The 14,323-nt window shown below is 35.7% G+C and overlaps 1 long non-coding RNA gene across 1 annotated transcript; it reads right to left on the bottom strand.

The window, feature by feature from the left end:
- Positions 1-8,573: 8,573 nt before the first annotated feature.
- On the bottom strand, positions 8,574-12,488 carry LOC148352973 (uncharacterized). Its single transcript, XR_015852764.1, has 3 exons — positions 12,367-12,488; positions 11,096-11,213; positions 8,574-8,899 (listed from the first exon to the last, which is right to left on the bottom strand). It is a non-coding gene; the product is annotated as an uncharacterized LOC148352973 (long non-coding RNA).
- Between the last annotated feature and the right edge of the window lie 1,835 nt (positions 12,489-14,323).

Raw genomic sequence — 14,323 nt, 5'->3', positions numbered from 1 at the left:
TGCCTACTTTTAGGTAGGTGATTGTGGCTTTCCGTTTGTGTCAGGGTTGGTATAGTTTTGACCACCTAGCGCACCGTACGTGTCTTGGGCTGCCGAGGGCTTTCCTGGTTTGTCTGGTTCTGGTTGGCGCTTGTTGACTGCCCATCGTGTGTTGTTTGGCCGGCTAACACACAGCCACTATTTGTTTTTCTTTCTCACCCTAAAAGGAGAAGCCCTCCGGCTTTTTTGTACTTTTGTACAATGACAATAAAGACCATTCAGTCAACAACAATTCTGTGTTCTGTGTTTTTATTTGTAGATTTATAGTTAATTTGTACCAGTCGTATACTCTCAGTCGGCGAGGACGTCATCTCAAGGTAGGTATGATCCTAGGGGGCTTTTATGAAGGGGCATCACTACTTTGCGGGTTTTACGTTTTGTGGGGGGGTTCCCGTCCCCATTAACCGCAATAACTGAGAGATTACTGTATTTTTATGCAAAAAACGTGTACTATTTCCACACATTTTGCATGTTTAAAAATTTGGGAGCACTCTCAATGCCCACGAGTGTGCGTTAGCAGTTATCATAGCTCATCCCCCAAATGCGTCCTAATCCCGCACGACACACGGGTCAGATTCCATTTAAATGCCATCATACGGACCATGTATTTGCATTGCATGAACAGTATGGCAAGTCACATTAAACGCCGCCGTCCTTTTTGGAGATAGTTTTACATAATTCCCCATTGGTCACTGAAATCATGAATAGACAATGGGCTGTATAATTGCGAGGGATTTACAATTCAGAGGACTCTATTATTGTGTCATCACTATGCATAATTCAAAGTGGGGCGGGCTCCGGCATCTCCCCCAAAAGGAAGCTCGGAGCAGCAAACAAACATTTGGAAAATCAACTTTTTCAGAAGTGCAAATCTATAGACATAATAGTAACAGGCCTATTAAATGTGTAACCAATACAGTTTACAAGAAAGTAATTTATGCTGTTTTTTCTAAATGGAATTGGGAGAAAGTAAAAACTTTTTGAATCCCCAATTATCTAAGAAAAATATTGTTTTCAAACATGTTGTAAATCAGGGGTCACAAACTCAATCGACTTGGGTCCAGGTGAGGGTGGGACAGATGGGGTTTTCCATTAAAAAAAGCACTGATAAATATATTACGCTCCTCTTAAAGGGACAGTATGTAATATTTAGTGCCTTCTACTGGTACAAAAAACTTTCATTCATTAATAAAAAATAAACCTTAATATGAATGCTGAGCGAAAATAAATAAACTATCATACATCTGAGCCCGAGCAGCACGGTGGCGCAGTGGTTAGCGCTTGTGCGGCACAGTTCATGTCATGGGAACCTGTCGTGGGTTCAAATCCAGCTCCAGACTTCCTGTGCGGAGTTTGTATGTTCTCCCCGTGCTTGCGTGGGTTTCCTCCGGGCACTCCGGTTTCCTGCCACATTCCAAAAACATGCATTTCAAGTGAATTGGCCGGTCCAAATTGTCCCTAGGTGTGAATGGGCGAGTGAGTTGTCTGTCCCTGTGTGCCCTGCGATTGGCTGGCAACCAGTTCAGGGTGTCCCCTGCCCACTGCCCGGAGATGACTGGGATGGGCTCCAGCCCCCCGCGACCCTAATGAGGATAAGCGGTACGGCTAATGAGATGAGATGAGCCCTTTAGTGTTACCGGTGGTGTTCCGCAGGGTTCAGTACTTAGCCCCCTTCTTTTCAGCATTTACATGCTTCCATTAGGTGATATTATTCACAAGTATAATATCAATTTTCATTGTTACGCAGATGACACTCAACTATATCTTCCGATGGAGGAATCTTCCACACTAAACTGTGGAAATTTGGAGGCCTGCCTCACCGAGAGAAAAGAATGGATGTCTCTCAAATTCTTGTGCCCTAATTTGAAAAGTCTGAAATGTTAGTTATTGGTCCATCTAAATGCCGTGACTTGTTCTCAAAAACTGCTCTAAACATTGACAAATGTAATATCACCCAGAGTGACTCAAAAAAATAAAAAAATGTAGGTGTCATATTTGACTTCAATCTGTCCTTTTCCATCACACGTCAAGAATATTTCTAGAACAGCTTTTTTTTCAACTTCACAACATTGCTAAAATCCGCATGCTGTCTCAGTCGGATGCAGACGTTATAATTCATGCGTTTCGATTACTGTAATGCACTACTCTCCGGTCTCTCGAAGTCCAAAATCAAGAGCCTTCAGCTGGTACAAAATGCCGCAGCGAGGATTTTAACTAAGACAAGAAAGTTTGATCACATTACCCCGATTTTAGTTAACCTGCATTGGCTATCTGTTAGGTTAAGATGTGATTTTAAGGTTCTGTTAGTAGTATACAAAATCATGCATGGACTTGCCCTTTCAGATTTAATTCCCTCCTATGTTTCGGTCCAGAGCCTCCGCTCTGAAAACATTGGTCTACTAGTGATCCCAAGAGCCAAGAAAAGATCTGCAGGTTCGAGAGCGTTCTCCATTCGGGCCCTGGTGCTGTGGAATGCTCTTCCCCTTGAGATTCGATCTGCAACCACAGTGGAAATGTTTAAATCTAAACTTAAAACACACTTCTATTCTATGGCATATGAATAACCTATATTTTATGTTGACAATATGGGTATTATTTGCCCTCATGTAGGTTTTAGCTGAGGGGATGGTGTCATAATAGTCTAGTTTTCAATAATCTGTGGTCTGTGCAGCACTTTGAGACTCTTTGTGATTAAGGGCTATATAAATAAACATGACTTGACTTGACTTAATGATAAAAAAAAAAAACTTAGGTTGGGGAATTTATATTTTTTAGTTCGTGGAATCCCTGTCTAGGAGTTGTCGCCATGTTTATCTCTGTTCTTGCTGCTACGGGCACTCAAAGCAGCTGAAAATGCTATGAGTTTGGCGAAGCTCCTGTTTTGTCTGCAACATGGAGATACTAACACAAATAAATATTTTTACTCGGATGGTAGGAATAGTTTGTTTGTGTTCTAGGAGAAAAGCTTACACAACTTTATTCAGAATCGATTTTTTCTTTCTTTGCATTAATTGTTCGGAAAATCTAAACTTCACGCTAATTGTTAGCTCTACTTTAGGCTTTTATCTAAGACAAAAGCGTTTGATCACATTACCCCTATTTAAGCTAACCTGCATTGACTCCCTGTTGGCTTAAGATGTGATTTTAAGGTTCTGGACTTGCTCCCTCCCTTTCAGATTTAATTTTCCCCTATCTTCTGATCCGGAGCCTTCGCTCTGAAAATGCTGGTCTACTAGTGATCCCATGAGTCAAGAAGAGAACCGCAGGTTCAAGAGCGTTCTCCAGTCGGGCCCCGATGTTGTGGAATGCTCTGCCCCCTGAGATTCCATCTGCAACCTCAGTGGAAATCAAGCTTAAAACACATTTCTATTCTATAGCATATGTATAACCTATATTTTATGTTGACAATATCTATGTATTATTTGTCATTACAACATCCATTGCAGGCTGGTCATCCTGGAAGGGGGATTATCTCATGTGTGGTCCCTTCCTAAGGTTTCTTAATTTTCCTCATGTTGAGGTTTTTGAGTTTTTCCTTGCCCTCATGCAGGTTTTAGATCAGGGGATGGTGTAATAAAAGTCTGGTTTCCAATAATCAGTGGTCTGTGCAGCCCTTTAAGACTACTTGTGATTAATACCATGAATACTATACATAGCCATAATTATTTAGTACCGTATATTAGTAGTACTTCAATACTCCAACTCAATACAACATTTTATTTATATCTGTAAATTCAAGGAAACTGTGCGGGTCAGATGTATCGACATTTCGTTCTGTATACACGTGTACTAGAATGACAATAAAGTATATCTGAATCTGAATCTGAATCTGAATCTGAATCTGAAGGGCACAAATAAACTTGACTTGCCTCAAACTTATTGGAAAGTGGGTGAAATGTGTTGTGGGTCCCATCTACAGTGTTTATTAGCACAATGTATCTATTAATTTTCATTGCACTATTGTTGCAATGCACTATTCCTTATTGCTTTATTGTTATTATAACTTAGGCCAGATGTTTAATGTTTTTACCCTTTTACACGTTTACCTTTTTATTTTGGTTTAATTGCACAAAAAAGAGAAGCCCTCCAATTTCACTGTACTTGTTCGGGGATGAATGAATAAAGTATCTATCTATCTATCTATCTATCTATCTATCTATCTATCTATCTATCTATCTATCTATCTATCTATCTATCTATCTATCTATCTATCTATCTATCTATCTATCTATCTATCTATCTATCTATCTATCTATCTATCTATCTATCTATCTATCTATCTATCTATCTATCTATCTATCTATCTATCTATCTATCTATCTATCTATCTATCTATCTAGTGACGATACAGGACATTCATTGATTCATTTACATTGTTTGTTGTGACGGTCTGTTAAGATTGACAACTATTGCAATATTGTTATATTTATATTTCTTAACCAGTAAATTAGTGTTAGGGCATTGAATGACACGCTTGCGAGTTGACCCCAAAATAGCGTTTATTCTAAATACATGAAATACTGTAGATATATATTCATTGCTTTGGAATTAGATCCCAGGTAAACTGGAAACTGGATAAGTTTATTTCTTCAACACAGCCGCTTGGAAAAACTCACAGGTTCCCTGATCAGCTGGTCTTGTTTTTAATCAATGTCATTTCCACGGTGAGTCTGCCAGAAGGTATGAAGATTTAGCAAACAAACCTAAGCCTGTAATGAGGGGGGAAACAAAATATTTAATAGCTATATATAAACACTATAAAGAAATCAGGTGTGAAGTTTTTGCACTTTCAACCAAAGCGTAAATCTGCTTACAAATTTGTCAACATTGTAACTGAAAACTAAATTATTTGACATGACATCACATCACCCCAATTTTGGCTAACCTGCATTGGCTCCCTGTTAGCCTAAGATGTGATTTTAAGGTTCTCTTATTATTATACAAAATCATTCATGGACTTTCCCCCTCATATCTTTCAGATCTGATTTCCCCTATGTCCCGGCCCGAAGCCTTCGTTCTGAGAGCGCCGGCCGGTCTTCTGGTGATCCCAAGAGCCAAGAAGTGTTCCGCTGGTTCAAGAGCGTTCTCCATCCGGGCACCGGTGTTATGGAATGCTCTTCCCCCTGAGATCCGATCTGCAACCTCAGTGGAAATGTTTAAATCCAAGCTTAAAACTCACTTCTACTCTATAGCATATGAATAACCTAAACTTCTTATATGTAATAACCTGTGAAGCCCTTTGAAATACAAATAAAAATACAAATAAAATAAAAATAAAAATGACTTGACTTGACCTGATAGCAATTCGTTTTAAATATCTACATCAGAGTAAAGGCTTTTGAATGTATTAATAACCAAAAACGTCACTTTCTGGAGTGGTCGCTGACAACAATACAGCTTTTCTTTAAAAAAAAAATAAAACTGGTCTAAACGTAGATCACTCACTTTCTCTTGGGATAAATGAGGACTGAATGAATGTGTAAGAAATATGATAGACTTATTTGAATACTTTAGCAAATAGTGGAATTTGTGTGCGATGAGATTAGGCTAACAAGGCTGGCCTGGTAAAAAAGGAAAAGGCTACTGTTTGGTCACTACACCCTTCGTAGTTAGTTCTTCTTCCTTTTGCTAACTTACACCATTTTCTAAAAGATTCAAATTTTTTCAAAATTATTTCGTGCTACTTTATTCAAAAAGAAATATCTGTTTTATATTTTACGTCAGTTTTTCATTCTCCAAAATACGTCTCCTTTCATTTAACTATGAGAAGAAAAAGCAAAAGATACCACATCCTTCAGACAAAACTGTTTTTATATTATGGGCTTAACTAATTTTAGAAATTTACAAGGATTTTTAAAGAGACAGTGTGTAATAATTAACCAATAGATGTCGCGGTATTGTGTAGGCCAACTGAAAAGGAGTGCGACAATGCACAAGGAAGAATACAAACTAGGGACACTCAAAGTGAACAAATTGTACCATTTAAAATGTCATTTAATTTGAATTATAATCGAATTTAGCCGCTGGTAGATAATTTGTTGACTTTTTAAAAATTATTTTCATTCAAGTTTATAAAAACAACCATCTGCCATAGTAGACGATTTTGCTTATATTGAGGATTATTTAATTCTAACTTGAAAGAGTTTTAATATATCTTGAAATAGAGTAAAATTACACTTGAAAAAAAAAATAGTACTATTTTTTACGCATGCACGCTTTTACAGCATTCAAATATGGAGCTGCGGTGACCATATGTTTTGCTCGTTTCCCCAACAAGATCACTGAAACTCCTTGATGTGTTAAAACTTCCATTTGAGCTACCGAGAGCTCCACCTGCAAGCCACCGCCCCCCTAAACATTTGCACCCCCTCGGTCTCACTTTGTGCATATAAATGACATTCCAAAGTGTGCATGGATGGCTCTTGTTCACTGTCAAGGTCTCTTGTTTCAAAGGCATGCTAATGTTTTCCTCTTTCAGTGTAGGAGTCGATTTGGACTCTTCAACCAGCTTTTTTCGCTTGCATATTCATTCACGTTTTACTTTAATTTAGCCTCAAACGCTCAGAAACAAGACCACCCCTCAAAAAGTTGGATCGTCTAAAACGGAGGCCCTGATTTATCTCGAAAGAGTTGACATTTGGAGAGAATTGCGGTGGGTTCACCAAATTACAGCCTACCCGCTGTATGTATATGAATGAGGCCCGCTGCCGGATTTAATCCGGTCTGTGAGACGATTCTGAGAGAAGCATAAGAAGAAAAAAATGAGCCACTTCTCATCAAACAATGACCTGCAGTTTCAAATGAGTCAACTGGATGTCTCCAAAGCCAGACGCCACCACAAACCACCCACTGTAGCTGACTACCATTTATAAAAACAGAAAAGTTGTGGAAACACCCATTACAATGTTATTTATTTAATTGTTAATTACAAATGTACTCCCCTGGATTTCTTAGCCTGTGTCCCCTTTTGTACCTCCAGAAAAACTGTATTTTTCTTTTTACGCTGATGGCTAACTTCAAATAGCTGGTTACATTTTTCCTCACCTGAATTATCTTTAATGTCATTGATATCAATGTTGTGAAACATTGTATGGAACAATATAAGACATGGCCCTTCAGGATAAACAGGTAATGAAGAAAGAAATGTGAGAAAACATATCCAGTATAGGAAAAACTATTTACCAAGTAATGCTTAGATACCGGCTTAAGTTATAACAATAGTGCAAATATTTCTTTTTTGAACGAATAGTTCATAATTACAGCTGAGCAGCTCAGAACTTTTTGTTTACAAGGTACAACTATGCACTTTATGACTTATTTGTGCACTGTTTATTTATCTGTCTTGATGTCTACATGTGTGTCTTAGTGTAGTACGTCTTAGCATAGTGTTTTTGTGTTTTTTATTTTATTTTCTAGACACCAAGAGCTGAGAAAAACGCAATTTAAATTCTCTGTTTTTGCTGCAGAATTGACAATAAAGCTGACTTTGACTTTTGACTTTGAATTTAAGCAGGAACCAAAACAATTCCAAATAAGTCACAAGATATACATTTTCACAGTTTTGCGTGTTTGCTAAGGGTGGTGATGGCCCTGGGGAAGAATCTTTACCTGTTTTTCTCAAAAATCCCTACTATTTATCAAGACTTTCCATTTTATACAATAAAACACTTTCGAAATAGCCTCAATGCAGGGATTGGCAACACAAAATTTGGAAAGAGCCAGTTGCGGTCCACAGCCCTAATGCATTGAGTTTTTCAAGAATAGAATAGAATAGAATATACCTTTATTGTCATTGTTACAAAATGGGTTAACATATTGTGACAACGAAATTGGGCAACGCAAGTGATCCAATTCAGTGATTAAAAAAGGGCGATATTATTTTGTTATTACTCTTGATTAAAGTTTTTATTTGTTGAAAAAATATATCTCTAAATATTTTGTGTGAAAATTGGATCAAATGGTCCCTTTGTAAACAAACAATGAAACAACTTATGTAGGTAAGTTCAAACAAGGAAAAAATGGATAGCCTTGTGTTATACATTTCCCTAATATATTGCCTAAGTATCAGATTTAAAGACCTTCTATCAGCACAGACGAAACATTAAATACATTGATCAGCTATTTGTTCTCTCCAGCCCAGACCCTGTGCAATTTTTTTCAAACTATTGCGGCCCGCGACTCAAAAAGTTTACTCGTCCCTGCTTTAGAAAAAAATCTTAGGGGGTGTAAGGCGCTAGCTGGAAACGTTAATGCCCCCGCTCTTGTTTTGGATGGTGCGCTTCACCTCGGGCCGTTCATTAATGCAGCGCTACAAAGAGCTGATGGATTCTGCCATAAATATTCAAATATAATTCTTGCATATCATTTACTGTGTGGCCTTAAACTATACCGGCAAATCAGTGGTTATCATGGACAAGGTGATATCATCATATTTGTTTGATTTTTGGGTTACAAAAGGGAGTTTATTTATTGTTTACGCGCTTCGTTATGTGTCGTTTGACATCCGACAAAAACAAAATTAGGATTCAGATTGTCTTTATTGTTTTTGATAAAGTAGTGAACATTGTTTTCAACAAGATGACACATGGCACTCCAGGATAAACGTGTAATAAAGACTTTAAAGAGAAAACAATTATGAAAAGAATGTCTGGATAAATAAGCAAAAATATTTACAAAGTAGTGCTTGGATACTGTTGTAAATGCATTGTAACAATAGTGCAATTCAAACTAGTACAGTGACATTAACCAACAAACAGAAATTCTCAAATAAGTTGAGTAGATGAGTACCCATTTTTTCAATGCAACTGGCAAGATATCTATATTTCACAGTGTTGGGTGCTTGATTAGGGTGGTGATGACCCTAGGAAGGAAACAGACACATACTGTATATCTGATTAGGGAAATATTTAAAAATGTTGTCATGATTACTTCCGCATTTTTCTTAAATCTGATGTCACCAATACATAAGTTATCCCATTGATAAGTATTCTACTGAATTGATCTTAATTGCAAGCATAAATTTGGATTGTATTTTAATGTAGTTGGCTCAGAAAAAGACCAAAGGAAAAAATCTTAAAGAAATATGACTTTGTAGTAGTAACTGAGTGATTTAAATATCACCTTTTAGTGTAGTCCATCCGATATGTAATATCTAGGGATAGGCAAAACTATCCATATTCGCAAGGGTGGTTGAAAAGCACAGCTCTCTTTAAATGGCCATTTAAAAATACCAAAAACAAAATAATAGAAATAATAAATGTACATGAGTAAAATGCAATATTAAGGGAAGACATTCACAGTTGAGATTTCACTGACCTATAAAATAGCATCTTTTTTAGCAAGGTGATTGTATACATTATACTAATAATATTGGTATCAATGGCAACTCAAGAGTTGACTAACTATATCCGTCTAAAAATGTTTTTTTTTTAATTGAAAATACTCATTAGTATTGTAATATGATTGATAAAAATAAGATCTACTGCATAATTGTTTATAAACAAACTGTGTTGTAAATATGTTTTTTTAAATGAATGTTGTTTTCATACATACAGAAACAATTATGTGGCACATTCAGTTTTTTTAATGTTTACTAAGTATTTCAGAAATTTTGTAGTTATTTTAATTTCTTCACTAAAGCTGATGAACAACAAATGTATCATGGAAGTTTTATTGCCAAATACAAACAAACAAAATCTTATCCGAGTAAGTCAGTTATAATAATACTACAGGGTGTCACAAATGTACACACACTTTGACTTTAATTATCCAATATACTTTTTCCCCCAGATTATGTTTTAGGGTAAAAAAAGGAGGATAATGAGTTTTGCTTGTGGAAACATAGTAATAATAATGATAAAAAAAATCAGAAAACATTCTGGAAATGTGAAAATAAAACTGAAGTACAGACACATCTGTGTGTGTAAATCTTATATCCTCAGCTTTATTATAAGCCCAGTGTCCGCCATTCTTGCTCTAAAATCAAATCTGAAACAGAAAATTGGCTATTTAATGTCAAAGTGTGCACATAGTTTCTGCCTATGAGGTAATTATCTTAAATTATTTAATCTAGGATTATTTTCATTGCTTTGACTAAATGACATTTTTATGTTTATGTTTCCATACTCTGGTATTTTTAAACAAAATGTTGTGATATTGTTTTTTATTATATATATATATATATATATATATATATATATATATATATATATATATATATATATATATATATATATATATATATATATATATATATATATATATACATATGTATATATATATATATATATATATATATATATATATATATATATATATATATATATATATATATATATATATATATATATATATATATATATATATATATACTATATACTGTTTATCTAATATACTGTACATTACAAGTCAATTAAACAGTTTCAAGGAGATTATGGGAAAAAATGTAAATATATTTTCTACATTTGCAGAAAATACTAAATTCTTGCTACAAAGAAACATGTTCACCAATTTTTGGGATATTAAACATTTGAATTTGTTGAAGTTTGTGGATCAAATGTGGCATTAAGGTATTTTACAGATTAAAGAATGAATATGAACAAAAATAACCTCAAATTATAAACATCCATTTAGGCCAAAGATTAGGATTTTCCAAACCAGATAAGCATAAAAACCTGATACAATTAAAATAAATGATAGTACGAACGGCTCCTTTTAATTAACACAAAACCTGTGTATTTTTTTCAAAATTATAGTTTTTATTTAGTTTCTTCCCAAGAGATATCCACACACTAGACCACAAGCTCACATGAATAGATGTCAATACTTTATATATTTCTATTCATAATATTTTATGTTTATTTATTTAGAGTCTAAAATGTAACTCTAATTTTGTTGTGGCAACACAATAATAATAAAGGTGATTCTGATACCTGAAGAATAATAACATCCTGTTTTACATATTTGCACAAAAACGTTTCCCCTCGAATGAAAATTTTGCAAATTTAGCAAAAGTGTACGCGACTTCCAGTATCTAAAAAGGTAAATAAGAAAATACCTTCACCGTTCCTTAACCCCAAATGCCCTCGGACTTTCTGATGTTTATTAATGCCGTTGAGAAAGAGGGCGCTGTCATATCTGTTTTCCCTATGCACGTCGCTGCGTATAAACGCAGGCTGCAGAAAAAAAAAATCAAACAACTTACCATATTTAATAGAGAGAAATTATGTACAACTCTAATGAAACTATTCAAATGACTCTTACTCCCTTTGTCTGGTCTCTTCATGTGTATTCATAAGCGTGGCGGACTCACTTCATTAGAGCAACATTTATGAAAATGGCGTATTAGGCATTTAAATGATTGCAAAGCAAATACGGGTCCTATTATTAACAAGTGAACTACACCGCCGCTGACATTTGAGTCGCATCGCCCGGGCCGTAATTCCGGTGTCGTGCATTGAAATTGACTTGGATCCTAACGACAATGACAAGGAGGTAAAAATCTCTTGCATGTGGCTTAAAGTTGAATATGGATATAAAAAATGTGCTCTAGCGTGTTCTTTTTGTGTAATAAAAACAAATTAAATATAAGAAAAAGAAAACACAACACTGATCAACATCATAAAACAAAGTTTCTCAACTGGTCCGACTCTATGACCTACAATCCCACCCTAATTTCACCATGAGACCCAAATCAAGAAAAAAATGTCCTCCTCTCCGATTTATTGAAGTATTGTGTATTAAGTAATGTGTATTTTTATAGAGGTATTAGAATATATTCACATTTAAAAAAACAAACAAAAAAAAAGCAGCAAAACCTTTGTAGAGCCAGAGATACTGTAAATATTTTCGGGAATGCAGGACTACAAAGAAAAAATCCCACATACACAACTAATTATAAATTAATTAATTCACTTTAGCTGTGGAACCAGATTTTCTAATTTGATGTTGTTTGAAATAGGTTTTTATCTTCTTCAGTTTGAATTTCATATGCTTTACAATTCAATACACTTTATTTATGAGGGTTTTTTTTTGGTGGCGCACCTTATATTCAGGTGCGCCCTATAGTCCGGAAACTACTGTACCTGTAAATGCACAATATTTTGAAAATAAAATCAGTAGCGCACAGTGAAACCGTGATCGATTTTGAAAGTTGTAATCGATTATAATCTTACGACACACTAACAACATTATTATGGTCATAGTTAAAATGGGAAGACGGTACCGATTTTAAGACAATGGTATAGATCCCATCCCAGTACTCACTCAGTATCCATGATATCGATACTTGGATCGGTCCGCCCACCCTTAATATCAGTACAAACCTACCGTTTTAGCTTGAAATCTTCTTTTTAAAATGTTTCCACTCCGTCGTTCGATGCCGCTGACATCCCGCTCGACTGTCGACGGCCGCCCGTGTGCTTTTTTATATACGCCTTTCCACGTGCAAATCTTCTACCTTTGACCTCGAGTGGGGCTGACATTCTCTGAAAGTAAAATTCAAACCGTGGAGTTTTGCATTGGTAAAAGTATACTTTGTATTAATTGAAGTATAATGATATCCGTGGACGCCCAGGACCAGGCGGTGAATAATGTATCTCCATGCAGATGGTTGACGCTCTTGTATTCATGTATTCCTTTGTACTTATCATACAGTGATCCGGCTTTCTCTTATACTTCAATACCGTTTTGTTTTTACTCACTTTACATACTTGCTTACCTCACTTAATGCCAGACGTTTCCCTCAAATGGGAAGTGCAGGTTCCAGGCATTTTTCCTGTTTTGCCTCGTTTTTAAAGGCTAACAGAAAATTGTGTTCTGTAGCTATATAGGCACAGGATATATATAAAAAAAGCATCAGCCCTCATCTTTCATAAGAAAAACTTACTAGCTTTTATCCTTGAACAATTCTTAGTTTCTTGAAAAATACTCGCTTCCATAAAAACTGAGAAAAACAGCTTTTTGTGAAAGGATGAATTACAAGCAGAACTTTCACACTGGTGCTTTTTTTGTGTTTGTGATATCTCCAATATCTAGACAATCCTTTCAATAAACACAAGTGGCATTTTGCTTTAAAAATAACATTTTAATGCAACAACACCAAACTTATGCATGAACGATGCATAAACTTTGCGAGAAATGCGTCCGATTATTCCAGTGACGTGTTCACACGAATTTGGTCATTCGTGGGTCGCCCACACACTCTCAATCAATAGATAGCAGAAGCAAAGCAACACGAGGGAGTGGGGGCTCCTTGATATGTGGACAACAATCGGATAAAGCCATTTCGGCCGTCTAGTGGTAATTAATCATATTGAAATCATTTCCAGAGGCTTATTATGTACTGATCAGCAGTGCAAAAGCGTTTATAATATTTAAAAGAACAAAAAAACAACGAGATATTTTTACAATTAAGCACTATGGGACAATGCTTCTGAAAACATATTTATACCTAATGGCAGGAAATGAGTTGAATAGTGTTGAGAGTAAAATGTTACAAAGTGACGCGTTCCTGGAACGCAACCACTTTTCTTGACAATGAATACTGTAATGTGTTATTAATAAAAAAAAAAGGTAACTCTAACGTTGTTACAAACAGTGCATGAATTTCAATGCCATCTAATCTGAAACTGTTGCCCCGGAAAAATAAATTCTAAGACCGCCAGCATCTTACTGCTAATAGCATGATTATATGGAGTTGGCTTGGCTATATAGCCCTACTAAACACAACTAAACACAGTTATGGTGGCACGGTCTCAAAAAATTCTCACTGCTAATACTATATTCTTCCTATCATATACAATTTACACCCTAAACTGTTATTACAACTATAAAATAGAATACAGTATGACCTCAGTTATCTTGGTTAATGGGGTGCAGAACCCCGCGAAACATGAAAATCCGCAAAGTAGCATTTTACCCTCATACAAGTCCCCAAAAGTCAAAATTACCTCGAGCTGACGTCCTCACCGACTGAGAGTATAAGACTGAAACGAAATAACAACTATTGAAAAAACACAGAACACAGAAATGCAATGGAAAGGATGGTCTTTATTGTCATCATACAAAAGTACAATGAACTTCGAGCGGTTCTACTTTCAGTGTAAGAAACTGATTTAGAGAGCTACATGCTAGCATGGGGAATCCTCAAATTAAGCCAGGTTTCCGTGATGGTCAGAATACAACTGTCCCGAATGTAGCGGTTTCTTACGAGTTGGAGCTCCAAAAAAATGGGTAATGGGGAATGGGTAATGAATCTGGCTTATTACGTAGCCAAGATAAACAT

This window comes from Urocampus carinirostris, chromosome 14 (assembly GCF_059441175.1).
Source record: "Urocampus carinirostris isolate Australia breed hairy pipefish chromosome 14, RoL_Ucar_1.0, whole genome shotgun sequence".
NCBI lineage: Eukaryota > Metazoa > Chordata > Actinopteri > Syngnathiformes > Syngnathidae > Urocampus > Urocampus carinirostris.
This window is presented reverse-complemented; position numbering and strand designations above follow the sequence as displayed.